At 43.4% G+C, this 24,804-nt stretch overlaps 1 long non-coding RNA gene and 1 pseudogene across 7 annotated transcripts in view; one reads left to right on the forward strand and one right to left on the reverse strand.

The window, feature by feature from the left end:
• The window catches only part of LOC105734325 (uncharacterized), a 94,735-nt gene that overhangs the window by 42,782 nt on the left and 27,149 nt on the right, over positions 1-24,804 (reverse strand). For 3 of the 7 annotated variants that reach the window (XR_010340086.1, XR_010340089.1, XR_010340087.1), the window contains one exon: positions 4,380-4,467. This is a non-coding gene — a long non-coding RNA (uncharacterized LOC105734325). Of the gene's footprint in view, positions 1-4,379; positions 4,468-18,042; positions 18,914-20,580; positions 20,858-24,804 lie in introns of those variants that run through there. The other 4 variants (XR_010340083.1, XR_010340085.1, XR_010340084.1 and 1 more) reach the window with 3 other exon arrangements.
• Positions 7,093-8,011, forward strand: LOC105734324 (general transcription factor IIF subunit 2-like; annotated as a pseudogene).

Consider the following 24,804-nt stretch of genomic DNA (forward strand, 5'->3'; position numbering starts at 1 on the left):
AATAATCTGATTTTAAAATGGGCAAAAGATCTTAATAGACATTACTCAAAAAAAGAAATACAAAAGGCTAACGACTTAGGAAAAGGTGATCAATATCACTGATTATCAGAGAAATGCAAATCAGAACTATGAGGAGACATCATCTTACCCCAGTTAAAATGGCTTTCATTCAAAAGACAGGTGATAACAAATGCTGGTGAGGATATGGAAAAAAGGCAACCCTTGCACACTGTTGGTGGGAATGTAAATTAGTGCAACCACTATGGAGAACAATTTGGAGTTTCCTCAAAAAACTAAAAATAGAGATACCCTATGATCCAGCAATCTCATTGCTAGATACATACACAAAAAAGAAAATCAATCTATCGAAGAGATAGCTGCACTCCTATGTTTATTGCATTACTATTCATGATATCCAAGATATGGAAGCAACGTAAGTGTTCATCAACAGATGAATGGATAAAGAAAATGTGCATATATACAATGGAGTACTATTCAGTCATAACAAAGAATGAGATTCTGTCTTTAGTAACATCATAGAATTGTGCTGGAAGACATTATTTTAAGTGAAATAAGTCAGCCACAGAAAGATAAACTTTACACATTCACACTCATTTTGGGGAGCTAAACATTAAAACAAACTCATGAAGATAGAATAGAACTGTTACTCTGGGAATGGTTGTTAGCTGGGAACTGTAGTCAGAGGAAAGTGGGGTTGGTTAATAGGTACAATATATAGTTACAATGAATAAGATCTATTATTTCATAGCACAATAGGGTAACTACAGTCAGCAATAGTTTTTTGTACATTTTTAAATAACTGAGTATATCTGAATTGCTTATAATACAAATAAATGATAAATGTTTGAGATGATGGATATCCCATTTACCCTGATGTGATTATTATGCATTATATGTTTGTATCAAAATATCTCATGTACCTATAAATATATGTACCTACTATGTACCTGTAAAAACTAAAAAAGACCCATAGACACTGACATCTGGGGATTCCCTTAATACAATAGTGGGTTCTGGCTGATCATCCCACAGGGAAGCCACTCAGCAGCCACACAGTTCCCCCTACACACACAGCCCTAGTAATCAGCTTTGTTAGTGTATAAACCTTAAAGCACATGCAAACAATATCCCAAGTCATATGGGAAATGGAAAGCAAGACCACAATGAGGTACAACTTCACACCCATTAAACTGGCTATTATAATGCAAACAAACAAAAGATGGAAAATAACAAGTGTTGACAAGGATATGGAGAAAATGAAACCCATGTGCAATACTAATAGTGGTGTAGAGTGGTGGACTGCTCTAGAGAGCAGCACGATCTTTCCTTAAAAGGTTGAACATAGAATTACTATATGACCCAGTAATTCCATTTTGAGGCATATAGCCTCAGGAATTAAATGCAGTGACCCAAACATTGTATAGCAATGTTCACAGCAGCATTACTCACAGTAGCCAGAAGGTGGAAGCAACACCAATGCCCACCAGTAGATGAATGGATAAACAAATATGATATATGCACGCAATGGAATATTATTTGAATATTATTCCTTTTTTTTTTTTTTTTTTTTGAGACAGTGTCTCGCTTTGACACCAGGCTGGAGTGCAGTGGCGCAATCTTGGCTCACTGCAACCTCTGCCTCCCGGTTCAACTGATTCTTCCTCCTCAGCCTCCCGAGTAGCTGGGACTACAAGCACGCATCACCAGGCTCAGCTAATTTTAGTATTTTTTAGTAGAGACGGAGTTTCACCATGTTGGTAAGGATGGTCTCGATGTCTTGACCTTGTCATTTGCCCACCTCAGCCTCCCAAAGTGCATGAGCCACCACACCCGTCTGAATATTATTCCTTTTTAAAGGAAGGAGATTCTGACATGTTCCACAATGTGGATGAACAATGAAACCTTGAATACATTATGCTAAGGGAAATAAGTCGAACACAAAAAGACAAATACTGTATGATTCCACTTATATGAGGTACCTAAGATAGGCAAAGTCATAGAGGCAGAAAGTAGAATGGTGGTTAACAGGGACTGGAGGAAGACAGTAAATAGGAATTACTGTTTAACAGGTACAGAGATTCACATGAAAAATTTCTAGAAATGAATGGTGGGAATCATTGCAAAACATTATAAATATAGTTAAAGCAACCAACCGTACACTTAATATAGCTAATATGATACATTTTATGTTACATGTATTTCACCCAATGAAAAAATAAAAAATACATAAGCACACAGCAAATGATTGCCAGGCCTTTGAAGAAAGCCTATAAAATGAAATTAAGAAACCAAAATACCAGGCAGCAATGGGGAGAATCAAAGAGGAGGGCAGAGAAAACAAAATGCAAGGGCAAGGTCAGGAGAATGGTTTTGACAACTGGAAAGTGAGAGAGTGTGTTAGATATCAGAAAATTAAACACAAAATAAAAAAAATGGAGGCCGGGCGCGGTGGCTCAAGCCTGTAATCCCAGCACTTTGGGAGGCCGAGGCGGGTGGATCATGAGGTCAAGAGATCGAGACCATCCTGGTCAACATGGTGAAACCCCGTCTCTACTAATACAAAAAATTAGCTGGGCATGGTGGCTCATGCCTGTAATCCCAGCTACTCAGGAGGCTGAGGCAGGAGAATTGCCTGAACCCAGGAGGCGGAGGTTGTGGTGAGCCGAGATCGCGCCATTGCACTCCAGCCTGGGTAACGAGCGAAACTCCGTCTCAAAAATAAAAATAAAAATAAAAAATAAAAATAAAAAAAATGAAAGAGGAAGATGATAAAAATTAGAAGATCAACTCAAGAGGTTCAATATCTAACAAGAGATCCAGAAGAAATAGGAAAGCTGAAGGCGAAGAAAATTATTACAGATACCATACAAAGACATTCCCAAGAATTAACAAGAAAAACAGACATGTACCACCAATGGTTCATTAAAAGCACAAATTAAAAGAAAAGCCTACCCTAAGATTCATGATTGGAAAAGTATATGCTAAGGAGATGCAGAAAATTTTAAATGCTTCTGAAGCAGGTAAAGGAAGAATGGGGCAGGATGAGGGAGAGACAGGTCACACAAACATATTATTTTGAAATATAAAAATACATTTCTTAAAGTAAAAAATGTTGAAGTTGGCTGTGTCTGGGGAGTAAGTAGGAAGTACTGAATCAAGAGCAGTCTGTTTTTTGTGAAGTCTTAGACCACCACAGGACTTCTAAAACCATGTTTCTTTAAATTTTATCCTGGTTCTCTTTCAAAGTAATGTATATGCAACTGTATCTACATGTAAAAATACGCAGGTGAGCCGGGCGCGGTGGCTCACGCCTGTAATCTCAGCACTTTGGGAGGCCGAGGCGGGTGGATCACGAGGTCAAGAGATCGAGACCATCCTGGTTAACAAGGTGAAACCCCGTCTCTACTAAAAATACAAAAAATTAGCTGGGCATGGTGGCGCGTGCCTGTAATCCCAGCTACTCAGGAGGCTGAGGCAGGAGAATTGCCTGAACCCAGGAGGCGGAGGTTGCGGTGAGCTGAGATCGCGCCATTGCACTCCAGCCTGGGTAACAAGAGCGACACTCTGCCTCAAAAAATAATAATAATAATAATATGCAGGTGAGAAATGCTATTATAAAATTATTCCAAACCTTTTCTAAAGTGTCAAAAAGTGCTAGGATTTATTTAGCAGAAATCACCTGAGGATGACCTCCTTGTCAATTTTGGGAAATGACTGCCAGAGAAAGGGAAAACAGTGGTCACAAAACTGTGATCAAAAGACAGTCTGATCAAAACACGCTCTAAAAAAATTCATAATTGTAGGCCGGGCATGGTGGCTCATGCCTATAATCCCAGCACTTTGGGAGGCCAAGGCGGGTGGATCACGATGTCAAGAGATCGAGACCATCCTGGTCAACATGGTGAAAGCCCGTCTCTACTAAAAATACAAAAATTAGCTGGGCATGGTGGCGCGTGCCTGTAGTCCCGGCTACTCGGGAGGCTGAGGCAGGAGAATTGCTTGAACCCAGGAGGCGGAAGTTGCAGTGAGCCGAGATCGCGCCATTGCACTCCAGCCTGGGTAACAAGAGCGAAACTCCGTCTCAAAAAAAAAAAAAATTCATAGTTGTCAGATAGAATATACAAATGTGCAGATTCCCTGGGATTTCTAAGTTAATATTTGCAGAAATAAACCACGTTTTAACTGTTCAGTTTCCTTTGGGACCCATTTAGTTTTAAATACATTCAATATTAATGAAATACCTAAATCTATTATAAATATCCTTTCAAAACAAGATAATTTGACTAAGTAGCTAAAAATAAACTCATTTTGTTGAAAGAATGCAAGTAAAATGTTCAATAAGTGATAAACACACTTACCACAGGTTACTCTGGCAATGCTGTACTTCTTGTAGCTCATGGCAGTCTATGCAACAGTCCTAGTCTTGTCAGTAAACAAGTATTTTACCTAAATCAAAGAAACAAAAATATAGTATTCTGTTGTTTTTTACTCCACCTCTAGTTGAATTAAGAAGGCATATTCTGAAACAGCACAGAAAAACACATGAAGCTTCTCAATCATTATCACTATCACAATTAAGATGCATCTGAAGACAGCATGGGTCTGCTACAGATTATGTCACTTTCCAAGATGCAAAATTTTACAGACTTAATACACAAAGCTCTCAACTCACAAAGGTGAGAAGATAACTGACTGAGGAGGTCAACAAGCAAACCATCTCAACAAGACTAAATGAATGCAAAACAGGTGCACTCCAAATGCAAATGTGGTACACAGATTATGTTACCTCTGGCCGTATGTATTAAAGAAGAGGGAGAGAACTCAAGGTCCCAGAACAAGAGAGAAGTCTCCACCAGGCTCTGGGCACTAACTAGTCATGTGGACTCTGAACAATCACCTCATCCTGCATGGCCTCGATTTCCACATCTGTGAAATAAAGGGTCTGGCCAGGAGACACCTAACGGCATTCTGCATGTAACTGGAGAAATTGTGTCATAGATAGGTGAGGGAGGGTGATTAACAAAATTGCCTCTAGAGGGCAAATAATCAACAGAATTGCCTCCAGTTTCTCCATGGCTTTCTAAAGAAAGGTCAAGATTTTCTGAATTCCAGATGTCTTCAGGGATCCCAGAGAATTGGTCTAGAGAGGCAGTGCTTTACTGTATTACAGAAGAATTAATCACATTAATTGCTTACTCTGTACTTTTGCTTAATGATGCAATATAAACAAATACAATGAAAATTAATTTTAAAGCAATCAAAGGGCCTTTAAGTTATTAAAGTTCCTGAAGAATCAAACATTACATCCATATGTAGAATTATTATACTAGGGGCAATTAGTGACTTGATTTATAGATGTTTTTATGTAGGTTTGAAATGCAACAGGTCTAGGAATATAAAAATCATTAAAATCTGACTTCTGATAAACAGTGATTTCTGCCTTTTTCTTAAAAAATAAATTATTGTATCAAAATAGTAAAAAAATGAACATTTAAAATAAAAAATTATCAAGATTTATCATTCTGCCTACTGAATTTTAACTTACCCTTAAAGTTCCAAAAAAAAAAAAAAATCATCCCTAATTAGGATGAATTATTGAAGCATCCTGAACACTTTCAATCCTTCAACTATTCAGGTCCAGTTTAATGGCACCTGGGAACAATTATATACTGAGAACTGTGCTAAACTGACAAAAGCAACCAAAGATCTTATACAGGGGCACATCTGTAACCCTCACATTGGCTCCAAAGTCTTCAGAGGGAAACAAACAGGACATGATGAATCAGCTCTCTTTTTACTGTAGTAAGCTTGGAAAGATTGTTATGGAAACATAGAAGACAGATAAATCAACCTTACCTGGAAAACTGGAAAAAAGTTCAAACAGGAGGCAAATTTAGACCAATAGGTACCAAGAACTCACTGATTCTTACAGGAGTAGGATATTACTAGATAGACAAGTGAAATGACAAAGCCATTCTAGAAATAGAGAAGGTAAGCAAAAGAGCCAAGAAGTGGAAGTTGAAGGACAACTCTGGGTGCTATGTGACCAGAGCCCAGTAGGCAGTAGGAAGATCTGTGCTCTATGCTAAGGATGTTCTCTGTAATGATAATCCACCCTGTCACACTAAGAATTTAAGAGCATTTCTATGAATATATATAATTCAAGGAAAGTTAAAGAGAAAAATTTGCTGTCAACTCTATGTAGATTTGGAAAATGATATCCTGCATATCGTTGTCTAGATAGTTTTATTAAAAAACATAATCTACAAATTTGAGTCTCAATTTTTGGCAATAAACTAAAAAATGTTACACAAACCATCACAGAATTCACTTTGTCCTTGTAGGAAAGAAAAAAGAAGAATACAAACCTCCATAAAGGGGTCTAAAGGAACTCCCCAAACCTCCATGATTTCACAGGAGAAAAGGGTAATCATCTGCAGCACCTGGAACCATCTAGATTAACTAAATTTACTGAGGCTCCAGAGGAAGGTCTTCAGGACTCAGATCTTAGTTATAGGTTAAAAGTTAATCACTTGTTTTGAGACAGCCCACATTCCATGTTTACAGAGAGATCTTTGAGAATCCATCTTCACACATTTGAGAACAGGGTCACTGAGAGGGAGTCTTTGAGGTCACAGAGTGTATTAGTTCATTTTCACACTGTTATGAAGAAATACCAAAACTGGGTAATTTATAAAGAAAAGAAGTTTAATTGATTCATAGTTCCACATGGCTGGGGAGGCCTCAGGAAACTTACAATCATGGTGGAAGGGGCAGTAAACACATCCTTCCTTCTTCACATGGCAGCAGGAGAGAGAAGTGCAGAACGAAGGGGGGAAAGTCCCCTTTTAAAATCATCAGATCTTGTGAGAACTCACTCACTACCACGAGAACAGCATGTGGGAACCACTCCCATGATGTAATCACCTCCCACAAGCTTCCTCCCCCAACACGTGGGGATTTCAATTCAAAATGACATTTGGGGCTCTTCACCTCTCAGCGCTGCTTACGCTTTGCTCCAGCTCCTGGGGTTGCTGCTACAGCCTGCACGCCTCCACCAGCGGCAGACCCATGGCCGAGAGCGGGGAACTCGATCTGACTGGTGCCAAACAGAACACAGGAGTGTGGCTTGTCAAGGTTCCTAAATATTTGTCACAGCAATGGGCTAAAGCCCCTGGAAGAGGTGAAGTTGGGAAACTGTGGATTGCCAAGAATCAAGGAAGGACTGAGGTGCCATTTACTTTGAATGAGGATCTTGCAAATATTCACGATATTGGCAGAAAACCAGTTTCAGTCAGTGCTCCTAGAGAACATCCATTTGTCTTGCAAACTGTCGGAGGACAAACATTAACAGTATTTACTGAGAGCCCATCAGATAAGCTGTCATTGGAAGGAATAGTGGTACAAAGAGCTGAATGCCAACCAGCTGCCAGCGAAAGCTACATGCGATTGAAAAGATTGCAAATAGAAGAGTCTTCCAAACCTGTGAGGCTATCACAACAACTTGACAAAGTTGTAACAACCAATTACAAACCTGTTGCTAATCATCAATACAATATTGAGTATGAAAGGAAAAAGAAAGATGACAGAAAGCGAGCTTGAGCTGATAAACAACATGTTTTAGACATGCTGTTTTCAGCCTTTGAGAAACACCAGTACTATAATCTTAAGGACTTGGTGGACATCACAAAACAACCTGTGGTGTACCTGAAGGAAATCTTAAAAGAAATTGGTGTTCAGAATGTAAAAGGGATCCACAAAAACACATGGGAGCTGAAGCCAGAGTATGGACACTATCAAGGAGAAGAAAAGAATGACTGAGATGACTCCTAGCCTGCATGCTAGTGAAACAACTAGCAGTGATGCTAAGCAAAAGGCGCTGATACTGGAAGGCTTGAACACCATATGTTAATAGGGGTTAAGTGACAATACTTTCATTTCTCTCAGTAAATTTTTTAAACCTGTAAAAAAAAAAAAAAACGACATTTGGGTGTGGACACAGAGCCAGACCATATTACAGAGCCAGAAGAGCTGAGCAGTGGGCGCTTAGTAAATAGTCATTAAAACCCCTGCACATGGCTAGCTTCATATGGGTGCCACCTGTGCAGTGGCAAAAGCCCCACACTCATAGGGGACCTGAACTTGGTTTAATGCTCTGTTGTCACTGCCTTGAAATTCTTAACTTTTGAACAACAGACTCCACATTTTCAGTTTGCACTGGGTCCTGCAAATGATGTACCTGGTCCTGCCCCTGAAACAAAGATATGGTTTGTTTATGATGGGGCTCCCTCGACAAAAATATGTCGACAAAGATATGTCGACCTGGTCCTGCCCCTGAAACAAATATATGGTTTGTTTATGATGGGGCTCCCTCGACAAAGATATGATTTGTTTATGATGCGGCTCCCTGCCCATCTCACTCCAAGATGCCCTAAGTGAAGGGGAACACAGAGGTAAGAGAAGGTGGTTTGATGATTATCTTGGAGGTCCCACCAGATCATGGCTGGCCAAGCATGTGTGCGGGTGGGAGAATTTGGCTGCTCTCTCCTGGCAGCCTCCATGCCATACACAGGGCCTGCACTTTGCCTGGATATAGGCAATACCTGTGTAAGGCCAAGGGGAGTCCCACTGGGGGCCAGGAGGGCTCAGCTTTAATAAATCTGAAATTCAAGTCAAGACAAGGGGAGAGATCTTGGCTCAATGTTGGGTTTCTGTGTCTATGCTGGGCTTGCCTGGCCTCATGGTGCCTTCTGACACTAGGAGTTGGAGTTTGCCACGAAGTGCTACTGGGAAAGTTTGACTTGGTGATCCAGGCATAAGGCTGATGATGCCACACAAATGCCCAAGGGCCTGTAGGTGTGCCTGACGCTGTCCTGGGCAATAGGTATAGAGGATCAATAATCATTCTCTTCCTGAGAAAACAATCTGTTTTGGGCTGGTTAACCAGGCATCTGACCACAAGCCTGGGCCAGTGTTGATGGGCTGGGGCAAGTGAGGCATCCCAACTAATTCCCTCTCCTCCAAGTTATCACAACCAGCCCAGCTCTAGAAGTGAAAGAGCTGGCTGCAGAAGGGGGTGAGACCAGATGAAAATGCTTTCGCTTCACTCAAGGGCTGCAGAGGGGGCTCTTGCAAAGGGGATCACCAAGCTATAGTTTTGTCTGCCTCCAATAGAAAGCCTGATGGATTGATCAGGTGTCCTGGGAAAGATTTTGAGTTCAAAGAGACAATCTCTTCCAGGAACTCCGGATAATTTTGTGTGTTGTTTAAAGAGTAAGAAGCTGCTGGGTGTGGCAGCTCACACCTGTAATTGCTGTGCTTTGGGAGCTAGAGGCAGGAGGATCACTTGAGGCCAGGAGTTAGAGACCAGTCTGGGCAACAGTGAGACAAAAAAAGCATGAAGATCCCTCTCTTTACCCCTACTTGAGAGACGTGACTAGAAGGCAGAAAGCTAGCTGTCGAGGGGGAGTCTTGCTCTTCATCAGGCAGAGGCAGGGGCTGCTTCCTGGGGCAGAGGTGTGGGTGGTATTTCTGGCTCTGCAGTTCCTGATGAAGACATACGGGAGCACCCAGGCTAACCTTTAGCAAAACTAGGAGCTGAATTCAGGAGTCCCTGATGCCAGCCTCTCTGGTTTGGTCCCTCTCCCCTCCCCCATGTGTCTCCCTCCCTAGCTCCCTCCCCACCAGCTCCAGGTGGCGCAGCCACTGCAAACACCACGCTGGCCCCAAATGCTGAGTCCTTTAAATATTTTAATTAAGAATAATTAATAGGGCCTGGCGTGAAGGCTCACACCTGAATCCCCAGCACCTGACAAGGCCAAGGAGGGAGGTGCTCTTGAGCCCAGAGGTTCGAGACCAGCCTGGGCAACACAGTAAGACTCCATCCCTACAAAACAAACAAATGAAAATAAGCAGAAAAGAATGAAATTAGCTGGGCGTGGTGGTGCAGGCCTGTGGTCCCAGCTCCTCAATAGGCTGAGGCAGGAGGATCACTCTCGACCACACCACTGCATGCCAGTATGGACGACAGAGCAAGACCCTGTCTTGAAAAATGTGTATATCTTGGTGAATATATAGATTTTACAATTATTTTGAAGGCAGCCTTTTTAACTTTAAACAGACCACTCTGGAGGAGATGCCTGATCCGGAGCCCTTTCCCTAAAGTTCGGTAACTAAAGTGCACTCTTCCCCTGGCTGGGGTCTCTTCTTTCTGCCAAGTCCTGCCTCCTGCAGAGGTGGGCTCCATGGTGTCTTCCACTCTGCCCAACTGAAGAACAGTGTAAAGAATTGTCGGCCAGGCGCAGTGGCTCACTCCTGTCATCCCAGAACTTTGAGAGGCCGAGGCAGGTGGATTACTTGAGGTCAGGAGGTCGAGACCAGCCTGGCCAACATGGTGAAACCCCATCTCTACTAAAAATACCATAAAAATTTAGCTGGGCGTGGTGGCAGGCACCTGTAATCCCAGCTACTGGGGAGGCTGAGGCACGAGAATCACTTGAACTGCAGAGGCGGAGGTTGCAGTGAGCCGAGATCAGGCTATTGCATTCCAGCCTGGGCAACAAGAGCAAAACTCTGCCTCAAAAAAAAATAAAAGTAAAAATAAATTGTCAACCAGAAGCAGCTGCCATTCAGAAGCAGTTTAAGCCAAGTCCTCAAAATTAGAAAGCATGAAGCAGAGGAGATGTTTTGAAGGCTTATGGACAAAAGACCATGAGCATGGACGGCTGAGTCCAGGATTCAGCATGGTAATTTGTTGAGAAGGAGGCTGTGCTGTGCTGCCAGTTATTAATGGGTTTAATCTAGTAGCCTAACCAGTAGCCCAGGGCCTGGGAGGATGTGCAGGACATGTCAGAATTTGATCGCAGTTCTTTCCACTTGGCATAAGGAGACACCATCAGCTTGACTAGGTCATGGTGGAATGGAGCCCACTGAGGTGGGAGAGCTAAGTTAACTAGCCACCAGCCAGAGAGTGGGGGCCTTTCCTGCCCCCTTAACCGCAGCTAACATCAAAAGCACTGGTATGGGCTATCTGCGCTGAAACCTGAGTTTGTCTTTGCAGTTAAGATTCTTCTGGGTTTATTTTGCCAGTTCATTATCCAGCCCTCTGGAATCAGGCCTCCCAAATTTAGCAGGGCTGAGGAGGCCCCCAGGGAGTGGCTTATGGGGGCTGGCTAGTGAAACTGCCCTTTCCTTTCTGTTCTATGGGTGTGATGGTGTTTGAGAACTATAGGGCCGTGATTCAGGTGCACTTCACATGTGCAAAGATGGAGAAAGCACTCGCCTACAAATTTAGGCTCAGAATAGCGATTGAAACATTTTTAAATAATCAAAAATAAAATGTTATCTTAAAAGTTTCTTTGAGATTTTGCTTAAGTTTTGGTAGATAATTTTTTTTTTTTTTTTTTTTGAGACCTAGTCTTGCTCTGTCGCCAGGCTGGAGTGCAGTGCTGCAATCTCAGCTTACTGCAACCTCCACCTCCTGGGTTCAAGCGATTCTTCCACCTCAGCCTCCCTAGTAGCTGGTACCACAGGCACATGCCACCACACCCAGTTAATTTTTGTATTTTTAGTAGAGATGGGGTTTCACCATGTTGGCCAGGATGGTCTTGATTTCTTGACCTCGTGATCCACCTGCCTCGGCCTCCCAAAGTGTTGGGATTACAGGCGTGAGCCACCATGCCTGGCCTAATTTTTTTTTTTTGAGACTCAGTCTTGCTCTGTTGCCAGGCTGGAGTGCAGCAGCATGATCTTGGCTCACTGCAACCTCTGCCTCCCAGGTTCAAGGAATTCCCTGCCTCAGCCTCCTCAGTAGCTGGGATTACAGGCACTCACCACTACACCCAGCTGATACTTGTATTTTTAGTAGAGACAGGATTTCATCATCTTGGCCAGGCTGGTCTTGAACTCCTGACCTCGTGATCCACCTGTCTTGGCCTCCTAAAGTGCAGGGATTATAGGCATAAACCACCACACCCAGCCAAATTTTGGTAGATATTCTTAAATTTTAGTGTCCTCAGTTTGGGAATTAAGTAAGCCAAATATTGTGTACTTAGTTACATAGAACTATGTCTTAGACTTTGTTAGAAACTTCTGCCCCACCTTGACTGACTCCCTTTTCATTTCTGGTTGTACAAAATGAATTGATACTTTAATGCTGTGGCCAAATTTAAATAAAGTACAGCGTGACAAAAAATAAATAAAAATGTCAGATATAAATGCATTCTTTGACATCTGAGGTTACAACAAATTTCTTCTTCACCTGCTTGCTTGTTCAGAGTTGTAATATTTGCTTTAGTGTAGAGCTGAAGACATAAATTGATAACAAATGGAATTATCTGAACCCAGACTTCCTTTTCTTTTTTCTTTTTTTTTTTTTTTTTTTTTTTTTTTTTGAGATGGAGTCTTGTTCTGTTGCCCGGCTGGAATGCGATGGCATGATCTCAGCTCACTATAACCTCCACCTCCCGGGTTCAAGTGATTCTTCTGCCTCAGCCTCCTGAGTAGCTGGGACTATAAGTGTGCACCACCATGCCCGGCTAATTTTTGCATTTTTAGTAGAGACAGAGTTTCACCATGTTGGCCAGGATGGTCATAATCTCTTGACCTTGTGGTCCACCTGCCTCAGCCTTCCAAAGTGCTGGAATTACAGGTGTGAGCCACTGCACCCAGCTTTTCATCATTTATTTCACTCACATGCAAATTTATTCTGTACCAGAAAATGTCAATTTAATTATATTCTACAGCTCACAGTGAATCATGTAAATTTAGTCAAGTTGTAAATACACTAGAACCATTTAAGCTCACCAACATATATCAGCATGATGGGTAAGTGACTTTTCCCTGAGAAAGTGTATCTGTTTAACCTGCATGATCTCTCCCTTCAGTGTTTGCTTCTTTAGTCTACATTTGTTCCTCAGTTTTCAGTAATCATGATATGGAGAGAAAAATGAAATCACCGCATTTTGTTTTTCAAAATGTGAGACTATGCAAATCCTGAAATGAGATCAAATATCCAAAATATCAAACCACAGTTATGGTTCTGCTTTACTTTTTGCCCATAAGTGACATGTGGCCTAGAATAGGTGGTAGGTATTCCCACCACAACCTTGCTTAGAATAGTGGTTGGCTAAATATTAATTTTATAGATGAAGGTTGTTCTATACCTAGATTTCAATGTGATTGCTATGCCTGCTTTACTTTCTTTAAAATGTATTTTTTTCTTACTTACTTCTCACTTCCTTTTTCTTATTGGTTGACTTTTTTTTGGCTCAGGGATTCTTTTTTCCCTTATGATCTCGAGTAATTTTTCTCATGGAAAAAGACAAAATCATAACTTTTCCCATATAAAGAACACAAGATCTGGAATACAGAGGGAAGCATAATGCTTTGCAGGTCATAGATGTAATCTTTCTGCCAGGAAAAATTCCTTTCAGATGTAACCAGAATTGGAAACATATTCCCTGTCATCAGATAGCACTGGCTTAGGAAATGAATCGAGGAGGAGCCTGCAGAATACCTCAAGGATAAGAAGCAGGCAAAAGGCGAGCGCAGGGGCAGCAGGCACTTGGACTAGGGCTGTTCTTTCCTGGGCAAGTTTCAGAAACTCACTGACAGAGCTAGAAGCTCCCACAGAGATGAATGCCCATGTTTTCCAGACGAGAGAACTGACACTTCAAAAGGCAGAATCACTTGTCTAAGACTTTGGGGCCAGAACAGGGATCTTATTCCAGTATTCTTGCATGAAACCATTCACCTTTCCACATTTCTAATTTATAACTTTTTACAGGTCATTTTAAAAAAGGAAATAGCATAAACATCAAGTCTGGAGGCTAGTGGTGGGATTATTCACATTTATTTTTCCAATTGACTTGACATTTCAGGGCAACAGAGATGCTTAAATAAAACCAAAATTATCCTGGGAATATAAAAAATAATACATCTGTTTACATTTTGGTGTGGGAATTTGTTTTCAAATTCCTTGTTTGAAAGGCTATTACCAGCCTGGGTAACAAGGTGAAACTCCGTCTCAAAAAAAAAAAGAAAAAGAAAGATCATGGAACCTACATATTTCTGCACACCACTTTATCCTGACGTTGATGTGCTCTTGCATATTTTTCCTGAAGTTGATTTTCATCTATTTCTGTATTTCCATTCTAATGTAAGACATCGTAAACAAGGTAGAGAACAAAATAATAAACAACTCGCCTGAAATTTGTTCATTTTCTGTCACTCTAGGAAACACTTACGAGAACTATGAAGGTGGAGCTGGGAGAGAAGACTGAATCACTAGCCATCCGACCTGTCCTGCACATCCTAGATTCTCCTGCCTGTACAGCTCTACCCATCAGCTGGCTAAAATGTCCTCCTGGAGAATGTCCTTTGGCCTGTAACTACCTTGGGAGTAGTTTCTGAGACTTTTGATAGAAACTGGTTTTGACTTAATTATGCCAGAAACTCGGACTACTGGTTAGGATACTAATGAATGGGATGACCTGGACATGTTACCCTTCTGGAGCTCAGTGGTTTTCATCTTTTATGTCAGGCAGAAATTGGAATCCAGGAAGCTGTTTCCTGCACTACTTTCTGAGTCAGCATGGTGGAAGCACCCACATCTCTCAAGGCCACCTGTGGTAATGGGCATAGTATGGAGGGCTCTCAGGATCTGGAAAGAGTAGATAATTCAGAAAAACTCAAAGGCTGTTGCGGGGTTTAAGACAGAATTTTCTTGGCCAGGCACGGTGGCTTATGCCTGTAATCCCAACACTTTGGGAGGCGGAGGCAGGCGGATCACCTGAAGTCTGGAGTTTGAGATCAGCCTGGCCAACATGGTGAAACCCTGTCTCTACTAAAAATATGCAACTTAGCTGGGCATGGTGGTGCGCGCCTGTAATCCCAGCTACTCGAGGCTGAGGCAGGAGAATCACTTGAACACGGAAGGCAGCGGTACAGTGAACCAAGATTGCGCCACTGCACTCCAGCCTGTGCGACAGAGCAACACTCCGCCTCAAAAAAAAAAAAAAGAAAAAGAATTTTCTTAGAGGTAGGTAGCATTCCGCCCCTCCCCCCAACCGCCCCCAACCAGGTTCTCTCAACCCTGAAGATGAAGAGACATTTTCTGGGCAAGACTGACCCTAGCTTTAGGTCCAGCTCACCTCTCTGACAGCTGGAGCAAACCTCCCGTTTAGTCAGCTGGGGTGGCTTGTGGAGCACCGGCATTATATATTGCCTCTCTCTGTGCAAATCTGAGCTGTGCGCTTTCTCAACCTCGTTCTCCACTGCTGTGAAGCTCTGGTGAGAGGCCTCCGTTCAGGTGGGGGCCATCATTCCTCTACCTCACAAGAGCTGCTTTGTTTTTAGAAACCCAGGATCTGACCCTAGGGACAAAATCATTTTACATCAGGGCCCCAAGTCTCGGAACTCCCTATCCCCCAGAATCTCAGGTTGGTCCTTCAAAAACCCAACCGTGGCTGGACGGTTCAGACGCGACCCGGGGCCCTCCATTATGAAGTGCGAACCCACGAACCCTGACTACAAGTGCCCCAGGATAAAACAGAGCCCGCATTATACTTGGCAACGATGTCTGGGGCTCAGTGCTGTAACAATGCAACGCTGGACTTCCGCCGAAAGAGCTTTTAAGGGACAGGCAGAGCGGTGAGCCCCGAGGCCCAGCTCCCCGGCTGTGCTAGAGCGGGCGGTGACCGCCTCCCAACCGGAGCGCGAAGCGTCCCCGTAGTCCCCACTAGGCCGCGCAGTGGCGTAGGACAAAAGCGGCAAACGCCGCCAAGGCTGGCTGCCAGCCTGGCGCGCTGTCTCCTACGCACGAAAGGACCAAGTCCAAGGCCGCGCCGTAATCCAGGACGTGGCCCCACCTCCCGCGGGCTCGGCGTGCTCTTTGACCGGAGCGGCAGTCCGTCCGCGCCCCAGCCTTGCCCCTCCCGGACCTTAGCCGCGCATGCGCTGCAGCGCCCGTCGCTGCCGCTAGTGCGCCGCGCGCCAAAGACCTGTCGGGGCGGTTTCCCGTCAGGCTCCGCAACGGAACACTAACTTCTCCCCGCCCGGAGCTGCGTCCTCCAGCCGGGAGGGGGCGCGTTTCTCTGCAAGCGCAGACCCGAAAGCTGACAAAAGACAGCGGAGGACGCCTGCGTGGCAGGCCTGGAAAGGCAAGTGAGCTCGTGGCGCAGTGCTTCTCCCGGAAAACAACGCAGCTTAGTGATGCGGTAGTAGTCACGATGTCGGGGGACGGTGCTCGCTTCTCAAAATTTCAGACTTCCTTGCAATACACAGAATTTGGGGGTGAATAAAAGTGCAAACTAAAAGAAAATTACTATCACACGCAGCCTCGTATCCCTTAGAGGACTTTTTTTTTTTTTTTTTTTTTTTTAATAATGCAGGCTCTGTTACCCACGCCGGAGAGCAGTGGCGCAGTCACAGCTCACTGTGGCCTCAACCTCCCAGGCGTATGCAATCCTCCAGCCTCCGCTTCCCAAGCAGCTGGGATCACAGGCGCCCTCCCCAACGACCGGCTAATTTTTAAATATTTTTGTAGAGATGTGGTGTCGCTATGTCGTCCAGGCTGGTCTCCAACTCTTGGGCTCAAGAGAACCTTCCGCTCCAGCCTCCTGAGTAGCTGGGATTACAGGCATGAGACCCCCACCGCATCCTGCCTGCACTGAGTTTTGTAAAAACAGAATTGAAAAGACATCACGCCGGTAATCCCAGCAATTTGAGGGGGTGGGGATTACAAGGTCAGGAATTCGAGACCAGCCTGGCCAATTATGGTGAAGCCCATTCCCTACTAAAAATACAAAAACTGGCCAGGCATGGTGGCTCACACCTGTAATCCTAGTACTTTGGGAGGCCAAGGCGAGCAGATCACCTGAGGTCAGGATTTCGAGACCAGCCTGACCAACATGGAGAAACTCCCTCTACTAAAAACACAAAATTAGTATTGGACAACAAGAGTGAAACTCCGTCTTAAAATAAATAAATTAGCTGGGCGTGGTGGTGGGTGTCTGTAGCCCCAGCTACTCAGAAGACTGAGGCATGAGAACTGCTTAACCTGGGAGATGGAGGTTGCAGTGAGCTGAGATCATGCTACTGCACTCCAGCATAGGCAACAGCGTGAGATTCTGTCTCAAAAAAAAAAAGGGGGGGGGCATTACTATAGCATGTTTTTAGTATATAAACATTTTCTTGGTCAATATATTTGCCAGCTTTCTTACTGAAATTTCCAAACAGAAAATTTGAAATAATTCAATAAACGCATCTCACCTAGAGTCAACAGCTGTTAATATTTTGTCATCTATGTGTGTATTTATCTGTATGTATATTTATTTGTGCCAAATCATTTGGAATTGCAGACATGAAGAAACTTCAGCCCTAAATATGTCACCATATATCTTTAAGAACAAACTCCTAGTCACAATACCATTGTCACGTCTAAAATTTAAAAGTAATTCCATAAAAGCCATCAAATATCAACTCCATATTCAAATTTGTCCAATTATCCCATGAATGTCCATTACAGAGGTTTTATTAAGATGTTTGAAGCTATTATTTTTAAACCAAGATGCAACAAAACTAACAAAAAACCCACATCATACAATAGACAGCAGTGATGGGAGCAATGTGTATGTGAAGACTTGGCAAGATTCACTCCCTACATAATCAAGTACTAATGTTCCCATTGGAATAGGTGTAGAGAGAATGCATTCTATTTTTTTTTTTTTTTTCAAAGATGGGGTTTCACCATGATGGCCACTCTGGTCTTGAACTCCTGACCTCAGGTGATCCACCCAGCTTGGCCTCCCAAAGTGCTAGGATTACAGGCGTGAGCCACCGCACCCGGAGAGAATGCATTCTTTTTTTTTTTTTTGAGGTGGAGTTTCGCTGTTGTTACCCAGACTGGAGTGCAATGGCGCGATCTCGGCTCACTGCAACCTCCGCCTCCTGGGTTCAAGCAATTCTCCTGCCTCAGCCTCTCGAGTAGCTGGGATTACAGGCGCGCACCACCATGCTCACCTAATTTTTGTATTTTTAGTAGAGACGGGGTTTCACCTTGTTGACCAGGATGGTCTCAATTTCTTGACCTCGTGATCCACTCGCCTCGGCCTCCCAAAGTGCTGGGATTATAGGCGTGAGCCACCGCGCCCGGCCGAGAATGCATTCTTGACATGACTCTACGAATAAGATAAATTTTATTTTAATTCTACTTTGTATTTTCTCAGCATTTCAGACTAGTCTACCAATTTAACTGCGTAAGTACATCAAAATAAAATTTTATTAAAAATCCAAAGTTTATGCCAGAGCAGAGTTATCGATTTTCCAGCATATTTTACAGCACAAGCATTAATGTTACACCAAATGAATTTTTGGACTACTTGGTTTAAAAAAATATGTGGACTTTCAACAACGTTGAATATTAAAATAGCAGCACAAATCAGCAGATCATTCACAAAAGTTTCAAAGCATACACATAGCATTTTTAGGAGACTGACAAGTGATGGAGTTAAGTTTTGTGAGCTAGTGAAAGGACCAAGTATAGTCATAATAAACACTGTCCTCAGCTTACTGTTCAAAAGTGTTTTAAAATCTGTGAGTCAAGGGCGGGCATAGTGGCTCATGCCTGTAATCCTAGCACTTTGGGAGGTCTAGGCAGGCAGATTGCCTGAACTCAGGAGTTCAAGACTAGCCTGGGCAACATGGTGAAATGCTGTCTCTACTAAAACACAAAAAAATTAGCCAGGCGTGGTGGTGTGCACCTGTATTCCCAGCTACTCAGGAGGCTGAGGCAGGAGAATTGCTTGAACCCGGGAGGCGGAGGTTGCAGTGAGCCGAGATCATGCCAATGTATTCCACACTCCAGCCTGGGTGATGGAGCGAGACTCGATCTCTAAAAAAAAAGAAAATCTGTGAATCCTAACAGTTTTTTAAAATATTAAGAGAACTGCATTATTTCAAACTTTGCTCATAACATACAACTTTCAAATATTTGCATTTTTAATTTGTATAAACTCCCATAAAACATGAGAGCATTATATTCATCAGGCAGCCCTTGCTTTGTACAGTTCTGATATGCACGAATTTCAGTCACCATGATTTAATAACACCAGTCCCCCAACAACACAACTCGAATTTCAGGTATACAGAATATTTTTACTTATTTATTTATTTTGATACAGAATTTCGCTCTTATAGCCCAGGCTGGAGTGCAGTGGTGCAATCTTGACTCACCGCAATCTCTGCTTCCCAGGTTCAAGCAATTCTCCTGCCTCAGCCTCCTGAGTAGCTAGAATTATAGGTGAATGCCACCACACGGGCTAGTTTTTGTATTTTTAGTAAAGACGAGGTTTTACCACATTGGCCAGGCTGGTCTCGAACTCCTGACCTCAAGTGATCCACCCGCCTTGGCCTCTAAAGTGTTGAGATTACAGGCATGAGCCACCTCACCCAGCCGGTACACAGAATATTAATTGTGAGTCGTCACATAAAGTGCAGGCTTGGCTGCTAGCTCTTCAGTCTACACGTCATTACATTAATAACAAATGTATGTCATGATCAGTAACCAGTCACATCACTTCTATCTGTTGGTGATTGCTCACTGTAAGTTTGTTACTCAGCTCACTCAGAAACGGTAACATCTGTAGTTGTGTGGGCTTCATCTTCCAGTGACATACTGTTGTAGTTACTGAGAACTACACATAACTCCGCCCGAAACTCTGCTCTGAGAGACAAATTGTCATAGCTTCTAGCATCATAGGCTGTGTTCCAAGATGACCCCAGTCCTCACCATTAAAATGCCTCCCTGAGAAATCTCAGTGCTGCCAGGATAACTTACTGTTCTTGCCAACATCTGACAATAGGCCCCTGACCTCCCTCTTTTAGAGCATTTAGTAAAAAGGATTTACAATTATGAATCCTTCCTCTGTCCCTTTGAGATGTTTATGTGATACACATATTGTCTATGTATATGCATGTGTGTACACACATATCTCCTACAACTCAGAAGTGTCTTTCTCAAAAAACATTGCTTTCTCAAGGAGCCATTGCTTTGAAAGGTAGTTATCAGGAAAGATAAGGCCTCTGTCTCTCAATCTCTGTGGTAGGATAGAATCCTAACTTTTATCATTGCCAGCAGGCAGACACCACTGGCCTCATCTCATTTACACTGGCTCCTTGTAATTTTTCACTTACCCAACTTTACTGAACCCCCACTTGTACCCTTCATACTCCCTCATTCCCCCTTTAAAATCACCCATCAACTACATTCAGTGGAGAGGATTTGGAAAAAACAGAAAGAAAATGAAAAAAATAAAATATCCAACCACCAAAAAAAAAAAGCCCAGTTATCACTGCACAAAGCAGAATGGAGCTCAGCTCTTTCCCCTACTATCAGTGGTTACTGAATAAAATGCTTTTATCACTTTAATGTCTGCTCTGTTTATCTTAGATATTACCCGGAAGATATGCAATAGATTCCCCACACAAAACCTGGTTTAATTTTCAAAACTGGTGACACCCCACATACACAAAGAGAATATGTAAAGGCTTATGACTCACATGAGGCTTTGTGGAGAGAACAGGGAGTTTGAAACCAAACGGTTTCAAAAATAGCTTGATGTGCAATCTTGACTCACTGCAATCTCTGCTTCCCAGGTTCAAGCAATTCTCCTGCCTCAGCCTCCTGAGTAGCTGGGATTATAGGTGCATGCCTATAATCATGCAGCTCATGCCTATAATCCCAGCACTTTGGGAAGCCAAGCCAAAAGAGGATCACTTGAGTCCAGGAGTTTTGGGCAACACAGTGACACTACCCTCTCTACAAAAAAAAAAAAAAAAAAAATTAAAATTAGCTGCGCGTGGTAGCACATCCCTGTGGTCCCAGTTACTGGGGAGGCTGAGGTGGAAGGATCGCTTGAGCCCACGGTTCTAGGCTGCAGTAAGCTGTGATCATGCCCCTGCACTCCAGCCTGAGCAACACAGCAAGACCCTGTCTCCAAAAAAAGAAAAAAAATGGCTTGAGAGCAGGGAAAAGAGACTGGCTTTGGGTGTTATTAAGGTTAAGGGGTGGAGCGGAAATGAGGGCTTCAATGCACATGCTGGGGCCTGTGTGGCTTGAACTTGACTTTAGAGCCAAAGGAGGAAGCACCTGGGCCTTCAAATCAGCCACCTAGGTGTGGGACAGAACGGGAGGGGAGAGGTGGGGCTTGAGAGTTGTCAGTAGTCAAAGATCAAATATGGGGCCAGACTCTCTAGTTCATAAAAGCTACATTTACATGGAATGTACAAAAAATGGAAAATGAATAGAGAATTGGCCAACAAAGAAGAAATTGCGGCAAAGAAAAAGTGAGAACACAGGAAGTGAAACTGGAATTGAGCATTTCCTGCAGTACCACCCAGTCCTTGCTCTCATCATTCAGCTTTCCTGCTCCTCGCAGAGCCAGTGCAGTTTACTTTATGGTATAGAAACTCTCTCCTAGTTGTCTCTTCTCTTCCACCCTACCATCAATTGGCAGGCTTTGCAAGTGCTCCTACAATAATGGTGCAAACTTTGGCCTGGCGCGGTGGCTCACGTCTTTAATCCCAGCACTTTGGGAGGCCAAGGTAAGTGGATCATCTGAGGTCAGGAGTTCAAGACCAGCCTGACCAACCCCATCTCTAATAAAAATACAAAATTAGCCAGGCCTGATGGCTCGTACCTATAATCCCAGCTACTCGGGAGGCTGAGGCAGGAGAATCTCTTGAACCCAGGAGGTGGAGGTTGCAGTGAGCCAAGATCACGCCACTGCACTCCAGCCTGGACAAGACTGAAATTCCATCTCAAATAATAATAAATAATAATAGTGAAAACTTTGAAGTTTACAATGTGCCTCCAAATGTATTACTTGTAGGATCACAACAGTGCAAGTGTTGTCAGTCACCTGTAGAGATGAGAAAATAGAGGGCCGGGCATGGTGGCTCACGCCTGTAATCCCAACACTTTGGGAGACACGGGTGGATCACCTGAGGTCCGGAGTTTGAGAGCAGCCTGACCAACACAGTGAAACTTGTTTCTACTAAAAATACAAAATTAGCCAGGCATGCTGGCAGGCACCTGTAATCCCAGCTACTTGGGAGACTGAAGCAGGAGAATTGCTTGAACTCAGGAGGTAGAGGTTGCAGCGAGCCAAGATTGTGCCATTGCACTCCAGCCTGGGTGACAAGACCAAAACTCCATCTCAAGAAGAAAAAAGATTGAGGCTCTTATTTTCTTCTAAATCGTTGATATCTACTGTTATTTTACACTTAACAGCCATCTAAATTTGGATGCTAAATTTTCATCAGAAATAATCTATATTAGATTTTTATTAAATTTACTATTTAAAAAAGGCATTCACATACTCAAATTATTCTGGGCACTTAAAAGCTTTCCGGCTAAGCTTTGGGAGGCCAAGCCGGGCAAATCACCTGAGGCCAGGAGTTCAAGACCAGCCTGGCCAACATGGTGAAATCCCATCTCTACTAAAAATACAAAAAATTTAGCCAAGTGTGGTAGCACACACCTGTAATCCTGGCTACTTGGGAGGCTGAAGCAGGAGAATCACTTGAACCCAGGAGGCAGAGGTTGCAGTGAGCCAAGATAACACCACTGCACCCCACCCTGGGCAACAGAGTAAGACTCCATCTCAAAAAAAAAAAAAGGTTTCCAATAACTGAATCAAGCATGAGTATTTAAATTAAAACTTACATTAACATTTGGGCCAGGTGTGGTGGCTCGTACCACTGAGGTGGGCAGATCACTTGAGATCAGGAGTTTGAGACCAGCCTGGCCAACATGGTGAAACCCTGTCTCTACTAAAAATACAAAACTTAGCTGGGTGTGGTGGTGGGCGCCTGTAATCCCAGCTACAGAGGAGGCTGAGGCAGGAAAATTGCTTGAACCTGGGAGGCAGAGGTTACAGTGAGCTGAGATCATGCCACTGCACTCCAACCAGGGCAAGAGAGTAAGACTCAGTCTCATAAAAATAAAAATTAAGGGCCAGGCGCGGTGGCTCACGCCTATAATCCCAGCACTTTGGGAGGCCGAGGCAGGTGGATCACAAGGTCAAGAGATCGAGACCATCCTGGTCAACATGGTGAAACCCCGTCTCTACTAAAAATACAAAAAATTAGCTGGGCATGGTGGCGCGTGCCTGTAATCCCAGCTACTCAGGAGGCTGAAGCAGGAGAATTGCCTGAACCCAGGAGGCAGAGGTTGCGGTGAGCCGATATCGTGCCATTGCACTCCAGCCTGGGTAACAAGAGCAAAACTCCATCTCAAAAAATAAAATAAAAAATAAATAAAATAAAAATTAAATTAAATTAAATTTTTAAAAAAGAGGTCAGGCATGGTAGCTCATGCCTGTAATCCCAGCAACTGGGAAACTGAGGCAAGTGGATCACCTGAGGTCAGGAGTTCGAAACCAGCCTTACCAACATGGAGAAACCCCATCTCTACCAAAAATACAAAATTAGCCAGGTGTGGTGGCACATGCCTGTAATCCCAGCTACTTGGGAGGCTGAAGCAGGAGAATCACTTGAACCCAGGAGGCAGATGTTGCGGTGAGCCCTTGCACTCAAGCCTGGGCAACAAAAGCAAAACTCTGTCTCAAAGAAAAGAAGAAAGTTCCTTCACTTCTTGGGTGGGAGAAAGAAAAAAAGAAAGAAAGAAAGAAAGTACTCCAATACATGTTAACTGCTGAGGCACATTACAACACTACAAACGGAAATAAGTTCAAAATGCATTTTGAAGCATTACAAAATACTGAAAAGGAATATTTTTTTAAATAGTGATTTCACAAGCTCACAGTTCCACTTCTGGAACAGTTAACACAGCTGTTAACTGTTCCTTGGTTACCTACATGTTAGACTGAATTAAGTAGAGTTTTCCTATAAAATTGGCTTTAAATAGTGAGCTGACTTGACTAATAAATGCATCACTGGGCTTCAACATCCACTCCATTTCTGTTCTCTGTGACTTGTGTATGTCAATAAATACCAGTGTCTTGTGTTTTCTCTCTTTTTAGTACCATTTGATATACAGCTGACTGTTTTTTTGGAGACGGAGTCTTGCTCTGTCGGCCAGGCTAGAATGCAGTGGCACAATCTCAGCTCACTGAAACCTCCGCCTCCCAGGTTCCAGTGATTCTCCTGCTTCAGTCTCCTGAGTAGCTGGGAGTACAGGCATACACCGCCACACCTGGCTAACTTTTTATGTTTTAGTAGAGACAGGGTTTCACCATGTTGCCCAGGCTGGTATCGAACTTCCGAGCTCAGGCGATCTGCCTGGCTTGGCCTCCCAAAGTGCTGGGATTACAGGCATGAACCACCATACCCGGTTTTTTTTTTGTGTGTGTGGGGGGAGACATGTTCTTACTCTGTCACCCAGCCTGGACTGCAGTGATGCAATCACAGCTCACTGCAGCCTCTATCTCCTGGGCTCAAGTGATACTCCTGCTTCATTCTCCCCAGTAGCTGGGACTACAGGCATCCACCACCATGCCCAGCTCATTTTTTCATTTTTATTTTTATTTATTTGTTTGAAATGGAGTCTTGTTCTGTCACCCAGGCTGGAGTGTAATGGCGTGATCTTGGGTCACTGCAACCTCTACCTCTGGAGTTCAAGCAATTCTCCTGCCTCAGCCTCCCCAGTAGCTGGGACTACAGGCATGCACCACCACGCCCAGCCAACTTTTTGTATTTTCAGTAGAGACAGGGTTTCGCCATGTTGGCCAGGCCAGTCTCAAACTCCTGGTCTCAAGTGAT

This window comes from Aotus nancymaae, unplaced genomic scaffold (genome assembly GCF_030222135.1).
Source record: "Aotus nancymaae isolate 86718 unplaced genomic scaffold, 86718_ANA_hifiasm-v0.15.2.pri h1tg000099l, whole genome shotgun sequence".
Taxonomy (NCBI): domain Eukaryota; kingdom Metazoa; phylum Chordata; class Mammalia; order Primates; family Aotidae; genus Aotus; species Aotus nancymaae.